This window comes from Oncorhynchus masou, unplaced genomic scaffold, assembly GCF_036934945.1.
Source record: "Oncorhynchus masou masou isolate Uvic2021 unplaced genomic scaffold, UVic_Omas_1.1 unplaced_scaffold_3090, whole genome shotgun sequence".
NCBI classification, from domain to species: Eukaryota; Metazoa; Chordata; class Actinopteri; order Salmoniformes; family Salmonidae; genus Oncorhynchus; species Oncorhynchus masou.
This window is the reverse complement of record NW_027009508.1, coordinates 5392-30446: the sequence shown is the minus strand read 5'-3', so window position 1 is coordinate 30446 and position 25055 is coordinate 5392. Positions and strand designations below refer to the sequence as shown.

General features: G+C 43.3%; 1 pseudogene; it reads right to left on the bottom strand.

Moving 5' to 3' along the window:
• Positions 1 to 932: 932 nt before the first annotated feature.
• On the bottom strand, positions 933 to 25055 carry LOC135534164 (rab effector MyRIP-like; annotated as a pseudogene).

Here is a 25055-nt window from a genome sequence, read left to right as displayed (position 1 = left end):
TATTTTTCCAACTCCTTAAACTGTAAGGTTAGGCAAGCTCTGTGTGTGGATGAATCTCAAGATTGATTACTTCAAGGCTTTATCATGACTTTGTTCATACAATTGTAATAGCAGAGGACCATTACAGGTAGCCTACACAGTGAAACATCTATCTGTAGGAGAACAATAATAAGCCAAAAGTAATACCATTTTTATTTTATTGTACATAATTTACAATGTAAAGTCATACATCAGATGCACAAGGTTCCAAAGAACTAACAACCATATGAGACTTTCTGTCTACCTGTAAGTATAATATTCTGTATGACCAATATTCAACAGATAAGTCATACAGTACAAGACAAATCACTGCTGATTGTTTTATTGACATTAGGAATGTTATTTTGCACATACTTCAATAACTGTCTATTTTATGTAATGATTGTTCCCACAACAGTGATAGACCAGTGTCTTTTATAAATATATATCAAATAGGTTAACTGTTAAAAACATGTTAAAACAAGCAGTAGTATAAATCATAGCTTGCCTTTCAGACAATAGCCACACGTCTGTTAGAGTTACATCTCCATCGTCATAACAACATTCTCATCCAGCTATATAAAAATGGCTCTGGTCACCGATTGGTTGGAAGGTCCAATAACAAAGAGATGATTGACATTTCACTCAACAGCATATTTAAGAAAAATATTCTGTAAAAACTGCTTTGTTTCTTAACTTAATCCATTTCTTCTTTGTTTTTACATCACATTTACATAAAGTATGTAGCTACTATCTCTCACTATTATGAAATGTACAACTCTTGTCTTTATCCACAGTGCCAGAAGTAGTGGTAAAACTGTTAGTCTGTACTCTGTAGTGTCTTGGTGGCAGGGTAGCACGCCTCTTACTGGACACTGATGGTACCGTGGACAAGGGGCTCAAGGCACTGGTGTGGGGGGAGTCAAGGGGTCATGGCAGTGGTCAACATGCCCGGTCAGTTAGGTTTCTTTATCTGAGAAGAGATAAGGCATGTGGGTCAAAATACAGAACATCATGAGACCACACACTCTATTGAATACAATAACTAATGTGATTCTAGTAAATGTGTGACTATCTTGCCAAAATAATGGAAAAACTTGAATGAATGAGGGATACAAAGTACATTGAAAGCAGTTGCTTCCACACAGCTGTGGTTCCTGAGTGAATTAAGCTATTAATATCCTATCATGCTTAGGGTGATGTATAAAAATGCTGGGCAGGCCATTATTTGGCTACCATGGCTATGCCCCCATAGGATGACAATGCCCCCATCCACAGGGCACGAGTGGTCACTTAATAGTTTGATGAGCATGTAAGCCATATCCCATGGTCTTCTCAGTCACCAGATCTCAACCCAATTGAACACATATGTGAGATTCTGGAGCGGCCCGTGACAGCGTTTTCCACCACCATCAACAAAACACCAAATAATGGAATTTCTCATGGAAGAATGGTGGTCGTATCCCAACAATAGAGTTCCAGACACTTGTAGAATCTATGCCAAGGTGAAGCTGTTCTGGTTCGTGGTGGCCCAACGACATACTAAGACACTTTATGTTGGTGTTTCCTTTATTTTGGCAGTTACCTATATATGGTATATATGACATATGTATATCTAACCCTTCAAGGGTGGAGCAGGTAGCCGCCTCCTCGTTTGCCGTGAAGACTCCAATGTTTGTAGCTGCAGAGAGTCATGTGACACTTAATTAGTTTGTTAGAAAATCACAAGGTATGTGTTTGTTAAACGCTGGTAGTGAGTGACAAGTGGGGACCAGGAGTTTTTCCTGACCCCAAACTGCTGACCAGGAAAACCTCCTGGTCTTAGTCCTACGTGGCTTGGTCCGGTCCAGTACCTTAGGCTGTTCTTGGAGCTTAAAGAAGCGGTTCTGTGGGACCACATTGAGACCTGCGATCTTCAGAGCTGCGATCCTGTCTGCGATTTCCGACACCTACAACAAAGTAGAAATATTCATATTATCTGACTCAGATAAACTTAAAAGGCCTTAAGAAGCACAATTGAATGTGTACGTTTTTATGTCAATCATAAGGACCCTTTCTAATTCTTTCTTTCAAACATTGTATTTTATATTTTTATATTTATATTTTTTTTTATATCCCTGTAACGGTCGTTGTCGTCTGATGAAGAAGAATCGGACCAAAGCGCAGCGTGGTAAGTGTTCATGACTTTTATTAAGTTGAACACTATAACAAAGTGCAAAACCGAAACAGTCTTGTCAGGTGCAGAAAACACTAAACTGAAAATAACTACCCACCCCAAAACATAGGTGGGAAAAAGCTACCTAAGTATGGTTCCCAATCAGAGACAACGATAGACAGCTGTCCCTGATTGAGAACCATACCCGCCAAAACAAAGAAATACAAAACATAGAAAAAAGAACATAGAATGCCCACCCAAATCACACCCTGACCAAACCAAAATAGAGACATAAAAAGCTCTCTAAGGTCAGGGCGTGAGAATCCCAGGTAAAATCACATGCATTCTCAATTTTTTCAAGGCAAAAGTCTGAAATGCCACAATGGGCTCAGGTCAAAAGTCTTGCACTCTTATACGAAAAAAATAAACACCTTTCAATATATTTAACTTTATGTAAAATGTATTTCAAATACATGTACTGTACATACATATAATACCGGACAATTCCAGAAATGCATGGCTGTGACATGTAGTTTGCAGGGTGGCCAAAGTGGTTCCTAATTCGGCATATGACGTAGTTTGGCCCTTTAGAGGAATCTTAAATTGCTCTTTATGTATTTATCAATGGAGATACATTTTTGGGGGAAACCAACCCAAAACTTTGGCAGTAATATAATTTAAATTTAAATTGTTATGGTGGGTAAGAAAAAAAAGATATACAGTATATCGATTTCACCTCATTTTTACAATCTGTCATTAAGAGCACATGTTCAATAAAAAAACAAGCATTTTCCCATCGCAAGAAGTTATTAATAAAAAAATACAAAATGACAATAGTAAGTGTCGCCCCCCCCACCCAACACAGGCTTCACTCTGCCTCCACCTCAATGGACATTTATTTATTCACTGCTACAGTTGTTATGATGTACAGTACCAGTCAAAAGTTTGGACACACCTACTCATTCGAGAGTTTGTCTTTATTTTTACTATATTCGACATTGTAAAATAGTAGTGAAGACACCAAAACTATGAAATAACACATATGGCACATATTGTACTGTAGTAACCATTAAAAGTGTTAATCAAGAGTTTGAATAATCTCAAATATAAAATATATTTTGATTTGTTTAACACTTTTTTCAAATCTGATCATTGCTAGACAACCATTTTCAGGTCTTGCCATCAATTTTCAAGTAGATTTACATCAAAACTGTCCTTGGCCATTTAGGAACATTCACTGTCATCTTGTTGATAAGGAACTGGATAATATGTGTGAAATGCTTGATAATGTGTATCAGTGTATATCAACAGAGGAGTATATTTTCTGGGTGATTTAAATATTGACTGGCTTTCATCAAGCTGCCCACTCAGGAAAAACTTCAAACTGTAACAAGTGCCTGGAGGGAAGCAAAAGTCATTCCGCCACCCAAGAATAGTAAATCTCCCTTTCCTGGCTCATATACCCGACCAATCAGCCTGTTACCAACCTTTAGTAAACTTCTGGAAAGAATGGTGTTTGACCAGATACAATGCTATTTTACAGTAAACAAATTGACAACTGACTTTCAGAACGCTTTATAGGGAAGGACATTCCACAAGCACGACACTTACACAAATGACTGATGATTGGCAGAGAAATTGATGATACAAAGATTGTGGGTGCTGGTTTGTTAGACTTCAGTGCGGCTTTTGATATAATCGATCATAGTCTGCTGCTGGAAAAACTGATGTGTTATGGTTTTACACCCCCTGCTATATTGTGGATAAAGAGTTGCCTGTCTAACAGAACACCCTCTGCCTCTCCAACATAATCCAGGTAGAATCAGGAATTCCCCAGGGCAGCTGTTTAGGCCCTTTACTGTTCTCAATCTTTACTAATGACACACCACTGGCTTTGAGTAAAGCCAGTGTGTCTATGTATGTGGATGACTCAACACTATACACGTCAGCTACTACAGCAACTGAAATGACTGCAACATTTAACAAAGAGCTGCAGTTAGTAAAAATCATTGTATTTGGGACAAATCATTCACTAAACCATACACCTCAACTAAATATTGTAATTAATATTGTGGAAATTGATGTCCACAAACTTTTAGTCATGTAGTGTATTTAGGCTTGTCATGACAAAGGGGTTGAATACTTACTGACCCATTTCAGCTTTTCATTTTTAATACATTTGTAAAAAAAAAAAAAAAAAAATACATTCCAATTTGACATTATGGGGTATTTTGTTTAGGCCAGGCCAATCTCAATTTGATCCTTTTTAAATTCTGTCTGTAACACAAGAAAATGTTGTGAATACTATCTGAATGCGCCGTATGAGACACAGAGGAAATCCAGACTTGAACACAAACCTGGAGGTCAGACTGCTGCACTTGGGCGGAAGCCGTTGCCACCTGCTCCTCCAGGTAGGACAGCTCCAGGTCTGAGGTGGCACCGCCGATGGCGGGCACAGTCCTCCAGGTCGCCAAGCTCCGCCTCCAAACCGTAAGCCGTGCCCGCCACCACATACACCTGGTGGGCACAGTTCAGTTTGCACAGACAGACTGTGGTCATTTCAGTTGTATAACATGAACAGAGGTTAGCATCACACACCATTCTTAAACCCTCAATGAACGTAAGATACAGTGCATTCGGAAAGTATTCAGACCCCTTGACTTTTTCCACATTTTGTTACGTTACAGCTTTATTCTAAAATGGATGATTTTTTTTTCCCTCATCAATCTACACACAATACCCCATAATGATAAAGTGAAGACAGGTTTTAAAAAACAGAAACACCTTATTTCCATAAGAATTCATACCCTTTGCTATGAGACTCGAAATTGAGCTCAAGTGCATCCTGTTTCCATTGATCGTCGTTGAGATGTTTCTACAACTTGATTGGAGTCCACCTGTGGTAAATTCAATTGATTGAACACGATTTGGAAAGGCACACACCTGTCTATTTAAGGTCCCACAGTTGACAATGCATATCAGAGCAAAAACCAAGCCATGAGGTTGAAGAAATTGTCCGTTGGCACAGATCTGCAAAGTGTACACACTTTTTTTTTTGCAGCATTGAAGGTTCCCAAGAACACAATGGCCTTTTTTAAACCACCTTTAAATGCTGCAAAAAATGTTTTGGTACCCTTCCCAAGATCTGTGCCTCGACACAATCCTGTTGTGATACAGCGCGGATCGAACCCCGCTCTGTAGTGACGCCTCTAGTACTGCGATGCAGTGCCTTGGACCACTGCGCCACTCAGGAGACCCCAGCCTCCATCATTCTTAATTGGAAGAAGTTTGGAATCACCAAGACTCTTCTTAGACCTGTCCGCCTGGCCAAACTGAGCAATCGGGGAGAAGGGCCTTGGTCAGGGAGGTGACAAAGAACCCAATGATCACTCTAACAGAGCTCCAGAGTTCCTCTGTGGAGATGGGAGAACCTTCCTCAGGACCTCAGACTGGGGCAACGGTTCCCCTTACAACAGGACAAAGACCCAAAGGACACAGCCAAGACAATGTAGGAGTGGCTTTGGGACAAGTCTCTGAATGTCTTTGAGTGGCCCAGCTAGAGCCCCGACTTGAACCCGATCGAACATCTCTGGAGAGACATGAAAATAGTTGTGCAGCGACGCTCCCCATCCAACCTGACAGAGCTTGAGAGGATCTGCAGAGAAAAATGGGAGAAACTCCCCAAATACAGATGTGCCAAGCTTGAAGCATCATACCCAAGAAGATTCAAGGCTGTAATCGCAGCCAACGGTGTTTCGACAAAGTGCTGAGTAAAGGGTCTGAATTTTTTTTTCAGTTGTGTATTTTTGTAAAAAAATTAAACAACAACTTGTTTTTGGTTTGTCATTATGGGATATTGTGTGTACTAGATTGATGAGGGTGAAAACTATTTAATCAATTTTAGAATAAAGCTGGGGGTCTGAATACTTTCCGAATGCATTGTATGTTGAAATAAGGAAGACAGACAGGACAGACAGACAGACAGACAGACAGACAGACAGACAGACAGACAGACAAACAGACAGACAAACAGACAGACAGTATCCTCCAGTCTGCTGAGTTGTTTGTCCAGCCTCTTTGTGTCAGTGTTGGGGGACAGTGAAGGGATGCAGTCATCCCCCTCGACCCCCTGGAGTCGGTCTTCTGTTGCGTTTAACACCTTCAGCACCTCTGTGGTGATACTGTGCAGTGACACCTCCGAGTACCTCTACACACACACACACACACACACACACACACACACACACACACACACACACACACACACACACACACACACACACACACAATGGTTTAGATTAACACCATTCTTAGGCAATCCCCAAAAGCCGTCTGTTTATGTGTGTAACACATCACATCCATTAATGTGAGAATAACAGTTTTAAACAAGCAGAGAAAAGCCAAAGAACAAAGATAAATAAATAGGGTTTGATTGATTGGTTGATTAATTGGATTCATAGCGCTATCCCAGTTGCTCTTGGTAAAGGTCAAGATATCAGTTAGTTTGTGATGTCACCTGCTGTAGCAAAGCAGAAAGGAACTGGAGTGTGTTTTCTAGGCCCTTGTCATTAGGACTATCCTAACATGAAGCAACGGAACAAGGAAGGACAGGGGAAGAGAAAGGAAAAGACAAGTTAGGGAAAGTAAACGGGTCTAGAGTAGCGAGCACATAGTGTTACAGCTGTTAGTTGCTTTCAGGTTAGAAATGTCAGAAGAAATACATAGCCACATACTCTATCTCTAGAGGTAAAGCTAGGTCCTTTGTTTCTTACATTCAGTATCTCCTCCTGAACACAGGGGAAACCCTTTCTCCAGGTTTGACTCCTGTCTTATGCAAAGTGCCAAACCTGCCTGATAGCTGTTCTAGCATTAGCATCTTATTCATTAGATATTAATCTACCTCTTCCTTTAACTATTTTTCTCCAAACTGTATGTTATTATTTTCCTCTCCTCTCTCTTCTCTTTCTAGGTCCATCACCATTTCTCCTCCATCTCTACCTCCATTCCACCCAGTGTGTTCACTAGGCTGCAAGTGATGTTATCACATAACACCTTCTTCCACAGTGTCCACACTTTCTGTTCTTTCTCGCTCTTGTCCTCCCACCCCACCTTCCACCTTTATCTTTGCTTCCCCTAGCCTCTTTCCTTCCTTCCCTCCTTCAAACATCATCTCCATCATCCTCTGTACCGTCGTTTCCCTCTTTCTCTTCCGCTTTCTCTACCTTTGTGTCTGTCTCTTCATGTTGCAGCTCTCCCTCTTTCTCACTCTCATCCTCAAAGTCAAACAGTCTCACGTCTAGTTCGGTGATTCTATCGCGCCTCTTCTCGTTCATCATCCTCCCTCCACCACCATCATCACTCCCAGGTGCCAGGGCTTCTCCTTCTCCACCTGTCCCCTCCTCCTCTCTCCCTCCATTTCTCCCCGTCTTTCTCCATGCCACTTTCCCCCATTTCTCCACATCTCTCTCCGACCAACTCTGTCACTCTCTCCGATAACTTAATTATGTCTCCTACACTCCTCTCTGCTCTCTCTCCTCCTCTTGTTAGACGAGAATTGTGAGGCGCTAACTAGACTGGCCAGGTCTCTCAACTTGGAGATCAGTTCCTCCCCTTCATCTCCCACAGAGCCTCCGCGACTATCTCCTACCTCTCTTCTCCTCCTCCTTCTCTCTCCTCCCTCTCTTTCTCCATCTCTCCACCATCAAAACCCGCTCTATCCAGATCATCCTCTGTGGATGAAAACTGTGTGGCATCGACTTGTCTAGCCAGTCTACACAGTTTGGATGTCAGCTCTTCCTTCTCTCCCTCCCTCTCTTTCTCTCTTCTCCTCCATCTCTCCATTGCTGAGACCCACTTGGTCAAGCTCGTCCTCTGTTGATGACAACTGTGTGAATTGGCTAGCCAGCATATGCATCTTGATGGTCAGCTCCTCTCCTCCTTCTCCCTCCCTCTCTTCAGCTCTCTCCTCCATCCTCTCTTCCTCCCATTCCTCCACCCCCTACACACTCTGTCTAACTCATCTTCAGTGGATAAGAACTCTGTGCCTCTGACCTGACTAGCCAGATTGATAAGTGTTGACTCTCCTCCTCCAAATCCCTCCCTCTCCTTTGTCTTCTTCTCCTCTTTATTCTCTTCCGCTCTTCCTCCCTCCATCTCCACCGCCATTTGCCATAACCTCTCTTCCTCCCGATCTCTTTCTCTCTTCAGGGAGGCGAGATGAAGCTTCTGGAGCTTCGACCCTTAACCCCCAACCTGACCTTCTCCTACCTCAGACTCAAAGTTGAGTGTGTTCGTGCTGGCGTGGTGGCCCAGAGAGGGTAATGGGATGCTGGGTTGCTGGCCAGCAGAGGCCTGGGAGTCTGGAGCCTCTGACCCCTGGTTGTTGTTGGCGCTGGAGGTCATCTTCCTGCGTATCTCCAGCAGGGCAGCGTCCCAGGCCCCCTCGGCATCGTAAGAGCCCATTTCATTGCAGGCGGATATCACACCGAATTCCCACTCCAGGACACTGAATACCAGCGACTTCCACTTGGTCAGCAGGCTGGGCCGAGAGCTGGGTGCTCTGCAAGGCGATCCAGTTCCCGTCAGGGCTCTTCAGCACTGAGGACGCACCTCACACACACCAGGGTAGACAGTGGAATTCACCACAGACAGACATGTAAACACACACACACACAGGAGGAAGCCTTTAGCCACCAGTCTCTAGCTAGAGTACATCACCAACAGGTAACTCTGGAACTTACTACATAAGGTGTGTGTACTAACGACATTTTGTAAAGATGTGTGTGAATAGTAAATTGCAGTGGCCAGCAGGCTCTTACTGGAGTTGTCTAGGCGGTCGATACTCTTCCAGCTGGCCAACCCTGCCGCTCCTCCCTCCACCTTCAGCCCCTGCTGAGAGTCCTGGGAAACCCCGAAGCACTGCATCACAACGTTATCATCCAGAAGGAGGCAGAGCGAGACCGCCGAGGTAAATACACACACTTAAATATGGGTAAAGAGAGGTAATGATAACTAACCAAGTCACACTCCATATACTGTATTATGTTCTGGTCTTATGTGACAGACTGGGCTTTTTAACCGTGTTAGCCTGCTAAGCTAAAGCCTGGTCATGAGCCAACACAAGTCTTCATGTTGGGCAAACCATAGTCTCGAGTTACCATGTGTCGTTTACCACTCTGCTTTCTGAACGAACATGAAGAAGCCTGGCTATCGAAGTTCGGCCACCTGGGTTATCTGCGCACCACAATACTGTGTTAGCCCTCTGAACTGAAGCCTAGGCAAGGTTACTAATCACATAAGCGTAGTTCCCTGAACCACCTTACGCTCCATACCTTGGCGTGGACTGATGTGGTGATCTGGGGCTGGGAGCTGGGGCAGCTTGAAGCCAAAGGCTTTTCACCACTCTGGTTGCCTGGGGGCCAGTCCAGGTCACAGTTTGGCTTCATCTCAACCAGGTTCTTCCTCTGCCGGATGATCTAGGATGGAATTGAGTTGAGTTGAGTTTAATTGAATTTCAATTCAATTAAATGGTACTTACTGTCTGTACGATGGTTGTGGCCAGCTCCTCAATCAGCTCCTCCCTGTGGTCCCGCAAATACCTAGCTTCACTCTGCATATCCTGGAGAGAACAACAGCGAAGTCAGATACACAGTCGATAAATATAAAATAATAAGATCCTGTAAGCTTTTTAAAAGTGGTTTTGGATATGCAAGGTTTTACAGATTAAAGGAGTAATTAGGTGCAGAAGATGACTGTGTCACTGCTAGTCTGTTACAAGAGGTTGCAGTACTACTGCATGCTAAAATATCTCAATGAACAATAACATAGAAGTGGGTTTCTTTAATTAGGGCAGCACAAAGTAAATGGAATTGTAAATGAATGATCTGCACGTTTAATCTGCATTTCAGCAAACTAGAAGGAATACAAAGCTTGTACTGCAAAGTGAAGTCAATCTTCAGCAGTCTTACTTTCTCCCTCAGTCATATGAGTGACAGACAGACTGACCGCCGCAGCATATGTTACCTGATTGTCGGTGTATCCCTCTGCCCTGTAGATGGCCTCGTCGATGGCCTCCTCTGCCACCCTCAGTGCCACTGTGAGGGTCTTTGCTGTACTCTGAAAAGGAAAGGGGTATAATAGAAATGAAGGTTATATTTATCGTTAACTGTAATTGCGTTAGCTACACAGAGTATACCAAACATTAGGAACCCCCCCCCCCAGCCTCAATTTGTCGGGGCATTGACTCTACAAGTTGTCAAAACCGTTCCACAGAGATGCTTGCCCATGTTGACGTCAATGCCTACCACAGCTGTGTCAAGATGGATGGATGGAGTTTGATAAACCGGTGCATCTGGCACCTACTACCACACCCTGTTCAAAAGCAATTCTTTTGACTTGCCCATTCATCCTCTGAATGGCACACATACACAATCCATGTATCAATTGTCTCAAGGCTTAAAAGTCCTTCTTTAACCTGTCTCCTCCCCTTCATCTACACTGATTTGAAGGGGATTTAACAAGTGACATCAATAAGGGATCATAACTTTCACCTGGATTCACCTGGTCAGTCTATGTCATGGAAAGAGCAGGTGTTCCTAATGTTTTGTACACTCAGTGTATGTTCTAACACTCCCTCCATCTTGTGCCAAAATCTGTTCTTTTTAAGTCGTGGTTCCAATAGTTCATATTTTTTCTAAGAGATTGTCAGTTGGATAGAGGTTTTATATATCTTACCTATCATATGAATATCCTGTCCTATCTTAAATAGGATTTCCTCAACATTGCCCTGATGTCCAAAAGATCCTGTCTGGGTTGGCGCCCCCTTGGGTTGTGCCGTGGCGGAGATCTTTGTGTGCTATACTCAGCCTTGTCTCAGGATGGTAAGTTGGTGGTTGAAGATATCCCTCTAGTGGTGTGGGGGCTGTGCTTTGGCAAAGTGGGTGGGGTTATATCCTTCCTGTTTGGCTCTGTCCGGGGGTTTCCTCGGATGGGGCCACAGTGTCTCCTGACCCCTCCTGTCTCAGCCTTCCGGAATTTATGCTGCAGTAGTTTATGTGTCGGGGGCTAGGGTCAGTTTGTTATATCTGGAGTACTTCTCCTGTCCTATTCGGTGTCCTGTGTGAATCTAAGTGTCGCTCTCTAATTCTATCCTTCTCTCTTTCTTTCTCTCTCTCGGAGGACCTGAGCCCTGGGACCATGCCCCAGGACTACCTGACATGATGACTCCTTGCTGTCCCCAGTCCACCTGGCCGTGCTGCTGCTCCAGTTTTAACTGACCTGAGCCCTAGGACCATGCCCCAGGACTACCTGACATGATGACTCCTTGCTGTCCCCAGTCCACCTGGCCGTGCTGCTGCTCCAGTTTCAACTGTTCTGCCTTATTATTATTCGACCATGCTGGTCATTTATGAACATTTGAACATCTTGGCCATGTTCTGTTATAATCTCCACCCGGCACAGCCAGAAGAGGACTGGCCACCCCACATAGCCTGGTTCCTCTCTAGGTTTCTTCCTAGGTTTTGGCCTTTCTAGGGAGTTTTTCCTAGCCACCGTGCTTCTACACCTGCATTGCTTGCTGTTTGGGGTTTTAGGCTGGGTTTCTGTACAGCACTTTGAGATATCAGCTGATGTACGAAGGGCTATATAAATACATTTGATTTGATTTGATTTTGATTTGATCTACATTTCGTGACAGAAACCTTTTAAGATGCATGTATTTGAAAATGTCTACATTGGTCAGCCCAAACAGACCAACAAAAAACGATCTGCTCCTTCAATAAAGACATTAAGTACTTGAAGTAAGAGGAGATTAGGAATGTAGAGTATATACTGTATAATTATTTAACTACAGGTACCGTGAATGTGAGCAAAAATAGCTGTATGTAGCGGTAGATGTATTGTTGTCCTTTAATTTAATCCAATTTGTGTTGGGATGGTAGGGTATATAGAAAAAAAGACATTCAATATCTAACCCTACATTCACTATGTGGGAAATAAGTATTTGTCGCTACAGACGCTGCCCTCATTGCCGATGCTCTCCTCTACGTGCTTCCCTCTTCACAGAGACACGACACACAGGACAGGCATGGGTCATGTTCAGCAGGCCACAATGTAGCAAAACAGTTTGAAAGAGGAAAATGAAATGGGTGTTTCGTATTGGACAACTTCAGGTAGGACATCATCTGTTTCATATCTCTTTCTCCAGTTTTGTGCCCACTGAGCACATGCAGAGCATTCAAACACACAGAAACACTTCAAAAACCTCAATAATTGTTGAAAGAATTTTGAGCATGTCAGTGAAAAAATACTCTCATAACATGAGCACACATTGCTTGATTAAACAATGATACTGTAGCCTCAGAGTAATTGCAGTTGAAGTAGGGGTTTGCCTGAGCAGGGGTATTTTCTGTACCTAGTCATAGATTCTCTGTCTTCTTTGAGCTCTATTCAGGTCCTCGAGATATGCACACAATGCTGTGGTTATTTATTGTTATATAACTGCCTTACTGGCTCTTGTGTCAGGCCTTATCAGCCTTATCCCTGTACTGTGCAGGTCCAGTGTATAAATAGTTCAGATTGGGGAACAGTAGTGTAATCTATAGACCTTTTTAAAGGGAAGGTGGTTGAGGACATGAACTAGATTTGAGAACAAATTAGCGACTCTATTGCTAACTGGCTGTGTCCACACACCATGCAGACACACTCTTTCCTCCTCTCTCACTTTCTCACCCTCTCCTGCAGGTCACAGAGGAGGACTGAAGGCACTATAATCCAGACAGTAGTGCAGCAGCAGTCTGTTATCTACAGTGCAGCTCTTCCTCCATTCTTAATGCTGCCTGGCATGACTCAATCAGCAGCCTCCAGCCTGCTTCCCCAGGCTCGCTGTGTGCTCTGCAGAGGTAGTTTGACAGAGTTCAGCACACTCACGTGATGAGTAACCTTGCTTAAGGCCCTAATGCCTAGGCTTTAGCTCAGTGGACTAACAAAGTATTGTCATGACACACAGATGCATCGGGTTCCAAGCCAGTCAGTCGCACTCGCTATGCTTCAATCAAATCCTATGGCCTAACCAGGCACCAGCACAAGCCTCTTTGTACTGCCAGAAAGCACTATTTGGATGACGTAACTTTTAACTTCGAGCTGACATTCATTGTTGTTTAATGCTACCAATTGGCTATGCAGAACTATGCTACCATTCTCCTTCTTGTGGTATTTGGAGAAGTCCCCGAGCATATTGAGTCACTAGCCTATGGCTCTGTGTGCTACGGCTCTGTGTGCTACGGCTCTGTGTGCTACGGCTCTGTGGGTGCTATGGCTCTGTGTGCTACGGCTCTGTGTGCTACGGCTCTGTAAGAGGTACATGTTATGACAGTTTACACCAGCAGTGACGCCTTAAGCCTCTACAAAAAATTCTGCAAGAATTAGAATCTCAAAGAGCCAGTGGAGTTTATGCAATAGTGATACTTAAGATTGATTATTCAATTGATCACCTATAATGAACAGTTGAATTACAAGCAAAGGCTTGGAAATGACTACCTAGAAGTAACAACATTCTGCTCTAGCACATCAAACATGGTAGAGTATCCTCCTCTCATCTGGTAAATCAGGTCCAGCGAGAGAGAGAGAGAGAGACAGAGAGACAGACAGAGAGAGACAGGGAGAGAGAGAGAGACAGAGAGACAGACAGAGAGAGAGACAGAGAGACAGGAGAGAGAGCGAGAGAGAGACAGAGAGACAGACAGAGAGAGACAGGGAGAGAGAGAGAGACAGAGAGACAGACAGAGAGAGACAGAGAGACAGGGAGAGAGAGCGAGAGAGAGACGGAGAGAGAGAGAGAGAGAGAGAGAGAGACAGACAGAGAGAGAGACAGAGAGACAGGGAGAGAGAGAGAGAGAGACAGGGAGAGAGAGCAAGAGAGACAGAGAGACAGACAGAGAGACAGGGAGAGAGAGCGAGAGAGAGACAGGGAGAGAGAGAGAGACAGAGAGACAGACAGAGAGACAGGGAGAGAGAGCGAGAGAGAGACAGACAGAGAGAGAGACAGAGAGACAGGGAGAGAGAGAGACAGAGAGACAGGGAGAGAGAGAGAGACAGAGAGACAGGGAGAGAGAGCGAGAGAGAAACAGGAGAGAGAGAGACAGAGAGAGACAGGGAGAGAGAGAGAGACAGAGAGACAGGGAGAGAGAGCGAGAGAGAGACAGGGAGAGAGATAGAGACAGAGAGAGACAGGGAGAGAGAGAGAGAGACAGACAGAGAGAGAGACAGACAGAGAGAGAGAGACAGAGAGAGAGAGACAGAGAGACAGGGAGAGAGAGCGAGAGAGAGACAGGGAGAGAGAGAGACAGAGAGATGACCCCTGCTACTGCAAATAGCTCCTGGCCAAAACAGCCCTGACGGTCCTCTCCCTGAAGGTTCTGGATGTTAGGAGGCTTTATGAATATGGTAGAAGGCATTATTACACATGCACAATGTTGTCAAGCACATACACTAATAATAGCACATATCTGATGCATTCACGTAGCCTTCCTACCTACACACGCATACACTCTGAGAAAAAAGGTGCTGTCTAGAACCTTCAATGGTTATTCAGCTGTCCCCATAGGAGAACCCTTTGAAAAACCCTTTTTGGTTCCAGGTAGAACCCTTTGGGTTCCATGTAAAACCCTTTCAACAGAGGGTTCTACAAGAAACCCAAAAGAGTATTACCTTAAACCAAAAAGGATTCTACCTGGAACCAAAAGGGGTTTTCAAAGGGTTCTCCTATGGCGACAACCAAATAACCTCTTTGGAACCCTTTCTTCTAAGAGTGTACATTAGAGCTGTTTGGTAGGGGGACCTCGGTTCGGTCTGCACTGTGAACCCGAATAAATACATTAAAATAAAACACTAGGCCTATAGGCTATGCTGCGTTGTATGCCATTGCCCCCTGAGTAAATCTGAGCTGGAAAAAAAACATTCTAGTCTATTCCGTTAAAACAACGTTGTAATCAAAATTCCAATCTTAAAACACTAATAATGGGTATGGGACAAATGCTCATACACTGAAACTAAATGGGTCCTTGTTATGAATTTTATGAATAATGGCTAAACAATGTATACATTTAACTATAACTATAACTAATTGAATTCTACCCTGTTTTACTATATCTGATTTATAATGAGGGTGTGTGTCTAAAGTAAGCAAAGAGGGTCATTAACCTATGTTTGAACCAACTCAACTATAACTCTGTGGCGATCAAATAAGACAGCGAGAGCCCCTCCAGGTTTTTCCGTATCTGGAACTGTCTGCAAAGTGGTAATAAACTATGGCAAGACTTCAGGAGATAATCCAGATATATTGTGTGTCATGTATGTGCACTAGTAAGTTGGAATGAACTTTTGAACCTGCTTTGTCCTGGTCGAGAGGAGGAGATACCTTTTATAACCTATGATGTCATATGTGAAATAGAAGCTGATGTACATGGTTCTATGAGCAGCGCGCTCTCCGAGAATAAATACTATTGGCTGATTTTGATAGACTGGTCTCTGTCTATTTCATGCAAATAGAGATCTTACAAATTCTTAGAAACAGACAGAATGATTTTAATTGAATTGGTTAATGAACACATATAGGAATTGTTAAATTCCTTTGACAGTCCTATATGTACTTTTCCAGTCAAAACCTTCTCAATCATCAGCAGCACTGATAAGCTTTCACATCTTTGACCTTCTTTCCTACTGATCAACCTTTTGGCCTCATCTATGGACATAGATATTGGGATCCCATTGATGATTCCCCTCAATCTAGCATAAGCACCAGAGACATGGCTTTTCATCTTCTTCCCATTATGCTTTTCCATTAGCAGAATCTTCCCTTGCTGAGCCTGCCTACCACACAATATTAGCAATCTACCATTTCCAATGAACCGGGCTTGTTTGACTTCAGCTATCTCTTTCTCTATGGCATTGGTTAATTGGATAGGGTGTAAATGAGGCCCTGTGGTCTCACCAAACACCATGACAACTTTCCACTCTGACACATTGTTAGTCTTGCTTCATACCTTGGCCCTCTTCATGCTTTCTGTACCAGCTAGACACTCTACTGCTTTCAGTATCATGCTCTCTCTTCCTCTTATGTCTTTCCACTACCGACCATTCAGATCCTTGACCCTCATCTTCCTGATTCATATCATCAGAACTGACACACATATAACTCTACCTACATGTACATATTACCTCAATTACCTCGACTAACCGGGGCTCCCGCATTGACTCTTTACCAGTACCCCCTGTATATAGCCTCGCTATTGTTATTTTACTGCTGCTCTTGAATTATTTGTTACTTTTATTTGTTACTCATATTTATTTATTTTTGTTATTTTTATTTATTTAAACTGCATTGTTGGTTTGGGCTTGTAAGTAAGCATTTCCCTGTAAGGTCTAAACTTTTGTATTCAGCGCATGTGACAAATAAAATGTGATTTGATTTGATATGTAATGTTTTCTCTGTCATCTTTCTAATTCTAACCCGAACACTAATTCTAACCTGAACACTAATTCTAACCCTAACACTAATTCTAACCCTAACACTAATTCTAACCCTAACACTAATTCTAACCCTAACACTAATTCTAACCCTAACACTAATTCTAACCCGAACACTAATTCTAACCCGAACACTAATTCTAACCCGAACACTAATTCTAACCCGAACACTAATTCTAACCCGAACACTAATTCTAACCCGAACACTAATTCTAACCCGAACACTAATTCTAACCCGAACACTAATTCTAACCCGAACACTAATTCTAACCTTATACCTAAACCACCTAGAAATAGCATTTGATCCTGTGGGGACTAGCACACACACACACACAGAAACACACTCACCCCTGTAGACAGAAACACACCCCTCCACACTGACCTGCCCTTCCGGCACGCGGAACAGACCCAGGCTTTGTCTTTCTTGCTGTAGGGGCGGCTGGTCTTGCAGACGTTGTACTGGCAGTCCAGACACTGGCACATGGAGTTGACCAGGAAGATGAAGGGAGAGCAGCAGCAGATGTAGCGATGTTGCCGGGAGAGCAGGGAGCAGCGACTGTCCTCCTTGTCCAGCTCCTGCTTCAGGTCACTGAGAGAGGATGAGAGAAAGCGAGGAGGGTGGGGGGAGGGAGGATGGGAGGATGGGGGAGGGAGAGAGGAAGATGAGAGGTGGGGGAGGGTGAGAGACGGGATGAGGTGAGAGAGAGGGAGAGAGAGGATGAAAGATAGAGAGGATGAGGGGGTAAAGAGAGAGTTAGGGGGAAGAGAGGGGGAGAGAGGATGGGTGAGAGGGGAGGATGGGAGAGATGCTGATCTCCTGCTAGTACACCCAGGCCATCTGGCTTATCTCACTAACAATACACCTACTTATGTACCCATGCAAACCACAGTTTTAGGAGGAAAATGTTTGTGTTCAAATCACATGTGTATACAGTAATGTTGAAAATCAGGACACTGTCAAACATGACAGAATAAAACGAAGAGTAGTTTCACTCATTCCAAACGATCCATTTACATTTGACATCATCTGAATATTTTCCGAAGATTTGTATCCTCTCCCAAAAAATTACAACCTTTCATATATATACTGATTGTACAAAACATTATGAACACCTGCTATTTCCATGACATAGACTGACCAGTTGAATCCAGGTGAAAGCTATGATCCCTTATTGATGCCACTTGTCAAAACAAATCAAATTGTATTTGTCACATACACATGGTTAGCAGATGTTAATGTGAGTGTAGCGAAATGCTTGTGCTCCTAGTTCCGACCATGCAGTAATATCTAACAAGTAATCTGACCTAACAATTTCACAACAACTACATTATACACACAAGTGTAAAGGAATGAATAAGAATATGTACATAAATATATGAATGAGTGATGGCCTAACAGCATAGGCATGATGCAGTAGATGGTATAGAGTACAGTATATACATATGAGATGAGTAATGTAGGGTATGTAAACATTATATAAAGTGGCAGTGTTTAAAGTGGCTAGTGATACATTTATTACATCATTTTCATTATTAAAGTGGCTAGAGATTTGAGTCAGTATGTTGGCAGCAGCCACTCAATATTAGTGATGACTGTTTAACAGTCTGATTGCCTTGAGATAGAAGCTGTTTTTCAGACTCTCAGTCCCAGCTTTGATGCACCTGTACTGACTTCGCCTTCTGGATGATAGCGGGGTGAACAGGCAGTGGCTCGGGTGGTTGTTGTCCTTGATGATCTTTATGGCCTTCCTGTGACATCGGGTGGTGTAGGTGTCCTGGAGAGTAGGTAGTTTGCCCTCGGTGATGCATTGTGCAGACCTCACTATCCTCTGGAGAGCCTTACGGTTGTGGGCGGAGCAGTTGCCGTACCAGGCGGTGATACAGCCCGACAGGATGCTCTCGATTGTGCATCTGTAAAAGTTTGTGAGTGTTTTTGGTGACAAGCCAGATTTCTTCAACCTTCTGAGATTGAAGAGGTGCTGCTGCGCCTTTCTTCACGAAGCTGTCTGTGTGGGTGGACCATTTCAGTTTGTCTGTGATGTGTACACCGAGGAACTTAAAAACTTTCCACCTTCTCCACTACTGTCCTGTCTATGTTGATAGGGGGCTGCTCCCTCTGCTGTTTCCTGATGTCCACAATCATCTCCTTTTTTTGTTGACATTGAGTGTGAGGTTGTTTTCCTGACACCACACTCCGAGGGCCCTCACCTCCTCCCTGTAGGCCGTCTCGTCGTTTTTGGTAATCAAGCCTACCACTGTAGTGTCGCCTGCAAACCTGATGATTGAGTTGGAGCGTGCATGGCCACGCAGTCATGGGTGAACAGGGAGTACAGCAGAGGGCTGAGAATGCACCCTTGTGGGCCCCAGTGTTGAGGATCAGCTGGGTGGAGATGTTGTTTCCTACCCTCACCACCTGGGAGCAGCCCGTTTAAGCCTTGAGACAATTGACACATGGATTGTGTGTGTGCCATTCAGAGGGTGAATGGGCAAGACAAAATACTTAAGTTCCTTTGGACAGGGTATGGTAGTAGGTGCCAGGCGCACCATTCTCATTTACAATGACGGACTTCACCGGCCAATCCCAGACGACACTGCGCCAATTGTGCGCCCCCTATGGGACTCCCAATGACGGCCAGTTATGATACAGCCTGGATCCGAACCAGGGTGTCTGTAGTGATGCCTCAAGCACTGAGATGCAGTGCCTTAGACCGCTGCGCCACTCGGGAGCCCCAAAATATAAATGAATGACTATAATGGATAATTGAACAGACAGGAGAGAGTGAAGGGGAGGGAGGAGGATAAGGGAGAGAGATCGAAGGAGTATGTAGAGCTTTTGTATATGTAACAGAGTGCGTTCTGTTCTGCCTCAAGCCGGCCATGAACTCTCAACCTTCTGCACAACAACAGTCACCCAAAGCCAACATCTTAGCCAATAGAATAAGAAACTAGTCTGTCACTCTGTGAGTGACAGTTAGCTTTATATCTCAGCACAGGAGGCTGGTGAGGGGAGGACGGATTTCATTCCAGCCATTACTAGGAGCTCGTCCTTCCCAATTAAGGTGCCAACGGCTGCCTGTGTATCTCAGGGAATGTGGAGAGAGAGAGGGCAGAGGACACAGGGGATAATCTTAACAGATTAGAGGGTCAGAAAGAAAAATAAAAGGCATGAATAAACAAAGATGACGTAATTAAGTAATATAATTCTACACCTCAGATGCACTGAGCGCTCGGTCTGTTTGACCCCATTATAGCAGAGGCCAATGTAAAAATGACACATACACACTGCTATATTGTAAATATCTAGGTATTTTTTTGTGGAGATCACTGCAGTTTGGTTGAGATCAAATGGAGTCCTGATTCTTATGGTAGATTCCCAGGCTACTGTAGTAATGTAGGGAGTTCAAATACTGTCCACACAAAGACAGCAATGCAGTTCCACAGCAGGAGGACTTTCTAGCTGAAGGCAGAGAACAAGACTTTAGTGACCTGAGCTGTGTCAAACACAATAATCCTCAGACAACTCTGGCAGTCTACTGAAAACAACTGAACTTTTACACACTACCAATCAGTAGTTTGTGTCTGTGTGTCCCATTGTTGTCCAAATGCAGAAGACACAATGTTTCCTTGTCTGACCTGCCAAGCTCAGCTATATGTATTCACTATGGGCCTGATTCAAACTGTGGGTATTACTGAAGGTGGCTCTCAATAGTGGCTAGTATTTAACATGATAGAAATTGTAAAATAAAACTGACTTCATCCCTACAATGTATGAGGTCATACAATAACAACTCTGATTAACAGCACATTGATAACCTACTTCACTGTGGAAAAGGGGGCCGCAATACATGTCATGTTGGGGCGGCAGGTAGCCTAGTGGTTAGAGTGTTGGGCCAGTAACTGAAAGGTTGCTAGATCTACTCCCCAAGGTAAAAATTAGTTGAATCAATGTTGTTCCCACGTCGCTTAAAAAATAAATAAATCTGATGACATTGAGTCAACGTGGAAAACTGATTTGACAAAAAGTCATCAATATAAAGGAATTTTGTATTTTTTTACCCAACTTTTAACCTAAATCCAACGACAAAGTGACACTGTTAGTTGATTTCACGTTGAATTCACGTTAGTTGACAACTCAACCGATTGTAAATCAAAACTAGATGTTGAACTGACGTCTGTGTCCAGTGGGAGATTCTATCGGAGAAAAGAAAGATGCTTTTTCCTCTTGGAACCGGCAGGTTCGGCACAACCTTAATTATGGTTTCTTCACATGTAAAGATATTGGAATTATTAGGGAATCAAGTCAAGGTCAGAACGCAGCGTAACTGAGGACACACTGCTGCCACGCCTTCATTTCTAACATCTCCACCCAGAACGAATAGCACATTTATAGCATGCTATTCTTATGCTTAAATTCAAGGTCAGAATAGAAAAGAAAAGTGCAGAGAAACTGAATTACGTTCCATTTACACACGCTTAACTCACGCTTAACTCACGCTTAACTCACGCTTAACTCAGGTCAGATTCCCATGTGTCCTATGTGTAATACACAGCCTGCAGGAGAATACATGAACCAAAGGTGCTGTGGGCCAACTAGTATGTGTCCACTGGTGTCACTGTAGAGAAGCCAATGCCAGCCATGCTCAGGTGAGGGCATTATTATTCCACACAAACAGAACTGACAATAACAATAACCTCTTGAATTATGTTTAGGGCTAGTGGTTTTTTCCAAGCACATGAACTGACCAGGAAAACCTTAAGGCTCTAGTAACAGCCTACAACTATCCAGGGCCCAGATGTTTTCCTAGTCAGGTCGCATGGTCAGCTCCCGGCTCTAATTATGAGTAATTAAACCTGTCTCATGCCTCAACCCCAAACTGAGAAATCCTGCCACCACCGCAGCTCAGTAAACAAACAACTAATTGCAGCTGACCAATCAGTGGGGAGATAGCATGACCACAATCACACACTGAAGTAATTACAGACATTTTCCAGCTGAATAACGAATCTGACTAAATTAAGATTAAAACATGGAACAGTGTTAAAGTTGGACAGGAGTCCTCCCAACAGGCTTTAATAAGCTGAGGAGGCTGGAGAGGGTGATAGGGCTTCGTGTGTGTGTGTGTGTGTGTGTGTGTGTGTGTGTGTGTGTGCGTGTGCGTGTGCGTGTGTGTGTGTGGTGGGTGGGTGGGTGGGTGGGTGGTGGTAGCAGGTCATCTCTAGGGACAGGAGTTTTTCCAGGTCAGATTATATAGTCAGGAAACTCCAGTTACAGACGACAGACATCCAGTTATCACTTGAATTGTGCGACGTCCCTTTATACAAGTATGGTATATACAACATTTCTTTACACCTAGAATATCCTAGTATTTTTGCGTCTATACCATCTCTGAGCCAAAGGTCTCAGTGGCATTGGATATTACCACAGTGGTAACAGATACAGTGGGGCAAAAAGTATTTAGTCAGCCACCAATTGTGCAAGTTCTCCCACTTAAAAGATGAGAGGCCTGTAATTTTCATCATAGGTACACTTCAACTATGACAGACAAAATGAGGGGAAAAAATCCAGAAAATCACATTGTAGGATTTGTAATGAATTTATTTGCAAATTATGGTGGAAAATAAGTATTTGGTCACCTACAAACAAGCAAGATTTCTGGCTCTCACAGACCTGTAACTTCTTCTTTAAGAGGCTCCTCTGTCCTCCACTCGTTACCTGTATTAATGGCACCAGTTTGAACTTGTTATCAGTATAAAAGACACCTGTCCACAACCTCAAACAGTCACACTCCAAACTCCACTATGGCCAAGACCAAAGAGCTGTCAAAGGACACCAGAAACAAATTGTAGACCTACACCAGGCTGGGAAGACTGAATCTGCAATAGGTAAGCAGTTTGGGTTGAAGAAATCAACTGTGGGAGCAATTATTAGGAAATGGAAGACATACAAGAACACTGATAATCTCCCTCGATCTGGGGCTCCACGCAAGATCTCAACCCGTGGGGTCAAAATGATCACAAGAACGGTGGGCAAAAATCCCAGAACCACACGGGGTAACCTAGTGAATGACCTGCAGAGAGCTGGGACCAAAGTAACAAAGCCTACCATCAGTTACACACTATGCCGCCAGGGACTCAAATCCTGCAGTGCCAGACGTGTCCAGGCCCATCTGAAGTATGCTAGAGAGCATTTGGATGATCCAGAAGAAGATTGGGAGAATGTCAAATGGTCAGATGAAACCAAAATATAACTTTTTGGTAAAAACTCAACTTGTCGTGTTTGGTGGACAAAGAATGCATCCAAAGAACACCATACCTACTGTGAAGCATGGGGTGGAAACATCATGCTTTGGGGCTGTTTTTCTGCAAAGGGACCAGGACGACTGATCCGTGTAAAGGAAAGAATGAATGGGGCCATGTATCGTGAGATTTTGAGTGAAAACCTCCTTCCATCAGCAAGGGCATTGAAGATGAAACGTGGCTGGGTCTTTCAGCATGACAATGATCCCAAACACACCGCCCGGGCAACGAAGGAGTGGCTTCGTAAAGCATTTCAAGGTCCTGGGAGTGGCCTAAGCCAGTCTCAGATCTCAACCTCATAGAAAATCTTTGGAGGGAGTTGAAAGTCCGTGTTGCCCAGCAACAGCTCCAAAACATCACAACTCTAGAAGAGATCTGCATGGAGGAATGGGCCAAAATACCAGCAACAGTGTGTGAACACCTTGTGAAGACTTCCAGAAAACGTAAGTGGGAGGAGCTACCGCTGGTGGTGGCTGACTAAATACCTTTTGCCCCACTATGTTGAGGAACTTTAATTATGGGATTTCTGTTTTGAATTTGAAAAATACTAAGGTTCACTGGCTGTTGACGGTGAAACGCTGTTCCTGCCTAGAGAGGTTAACAAGAAATTTGTGGAGTGGTTGAAAAAGCGAGTTAATGACTGTAGAAACACAGCAACTGTATATTAGAATTGTAACTTGAGGTGAGGTGCCCTGCCACTAAGACTTAAATGAAGTAGAGTTATTCTTCTACTCGAACCTAATTGCGGCTCTTCCTCATGAACACGGAGAGCTGTGCACGCTGAAGCATGTAATGATTATTTAATACCATCAAAGCCATAAAGTGAAATAAAGGAGTCTATATAAAAAGGGGTGGGTGACAGCCCTTTCATCATGCACAGGGAGGACTAGGAGAGTAGGAAAACAGATGGACTGTATTGAGACAGAATCAGTATGTGTGAGCTGGCCTGTCAAACCCCCATCAGTCATAAAGCTGTGACCCAAAATGACGTAACCATGCATTAATTCACTACATAAACGGTGTTCAGATTTGATTTAATCTGTTCAATAGTTTTCTTCACTCAGGTTGTTGCAGGTAATCTTTGGCCTTTTGGGGCACCTCCTTTCCAACATATATATATATATATATATATATATATATATATATATATATATATATATATATATATATATATATACATATATAGGGAATAGGGTGCCATTTGGGATGCCATCTTTGTGTGTGTGTGTGTCTGTGTGTGAGTCAGGATGTGTTTTGTGTCTATTAATTGATGGAAATGTTTCCCTCAGAAAGAAAGATGGATCGTAATGATGAGAGAATCAAAAGAGCTTTAAGACGCCGCCCTTATGTGGTAAATATCAAATATTTGTTTGTTTTGTCCTGTTTTTGTTATATTATCATATTTTAAATTGAGTGTTGTGTTGACAGTTGAAACCAGTTAGGGTGAACACTCTCGATTCTCGTTGTGGCCAACCGCAGCAGGTACAGAAGGCTAAAGCCTGTGTCATATCTGACCTGAAACAAAAACACATACACATTAGTTATGCATTCTGCATGTACAAACTGCAGTTCTCAGAATTAAAGCAAATGCAGATATCCCTATCTAACTTCATTGAATGCTGTCTTGACAGTCTAATTCAGTGCAGACCCCTCAGATCCACAAAAGGCCTGTAAGTCACATTCAAATTCAACCACATAACAGTCCTTATATTATTTATTGATACACAATTCAAGGCCAAAAATGAGCAAAGCAGTGTTGAATTCATTCTTTACTGTTAACAGCCAATCATTGTGAGCTATGGCAGGACCAGACATCTGGGGATGGATGGAGCATCCATCCAGAGCCTCTCAGCCATATCTCTGTTGTTCCCATACAACAGATAGATCAATCTGGTTAACTACATGGCCATTTTGGTTGGCTTGGTTGAATTGACAATTATCCATTCGAGATGCTAAAGAATCCTGTACTATGGAAGATCTTTTGCACCACCCATAATGTTATGGGAGTTGCATTTATTGCATTTTCAGTTACCCATGTATTACTCACTACTTGTACAACCAT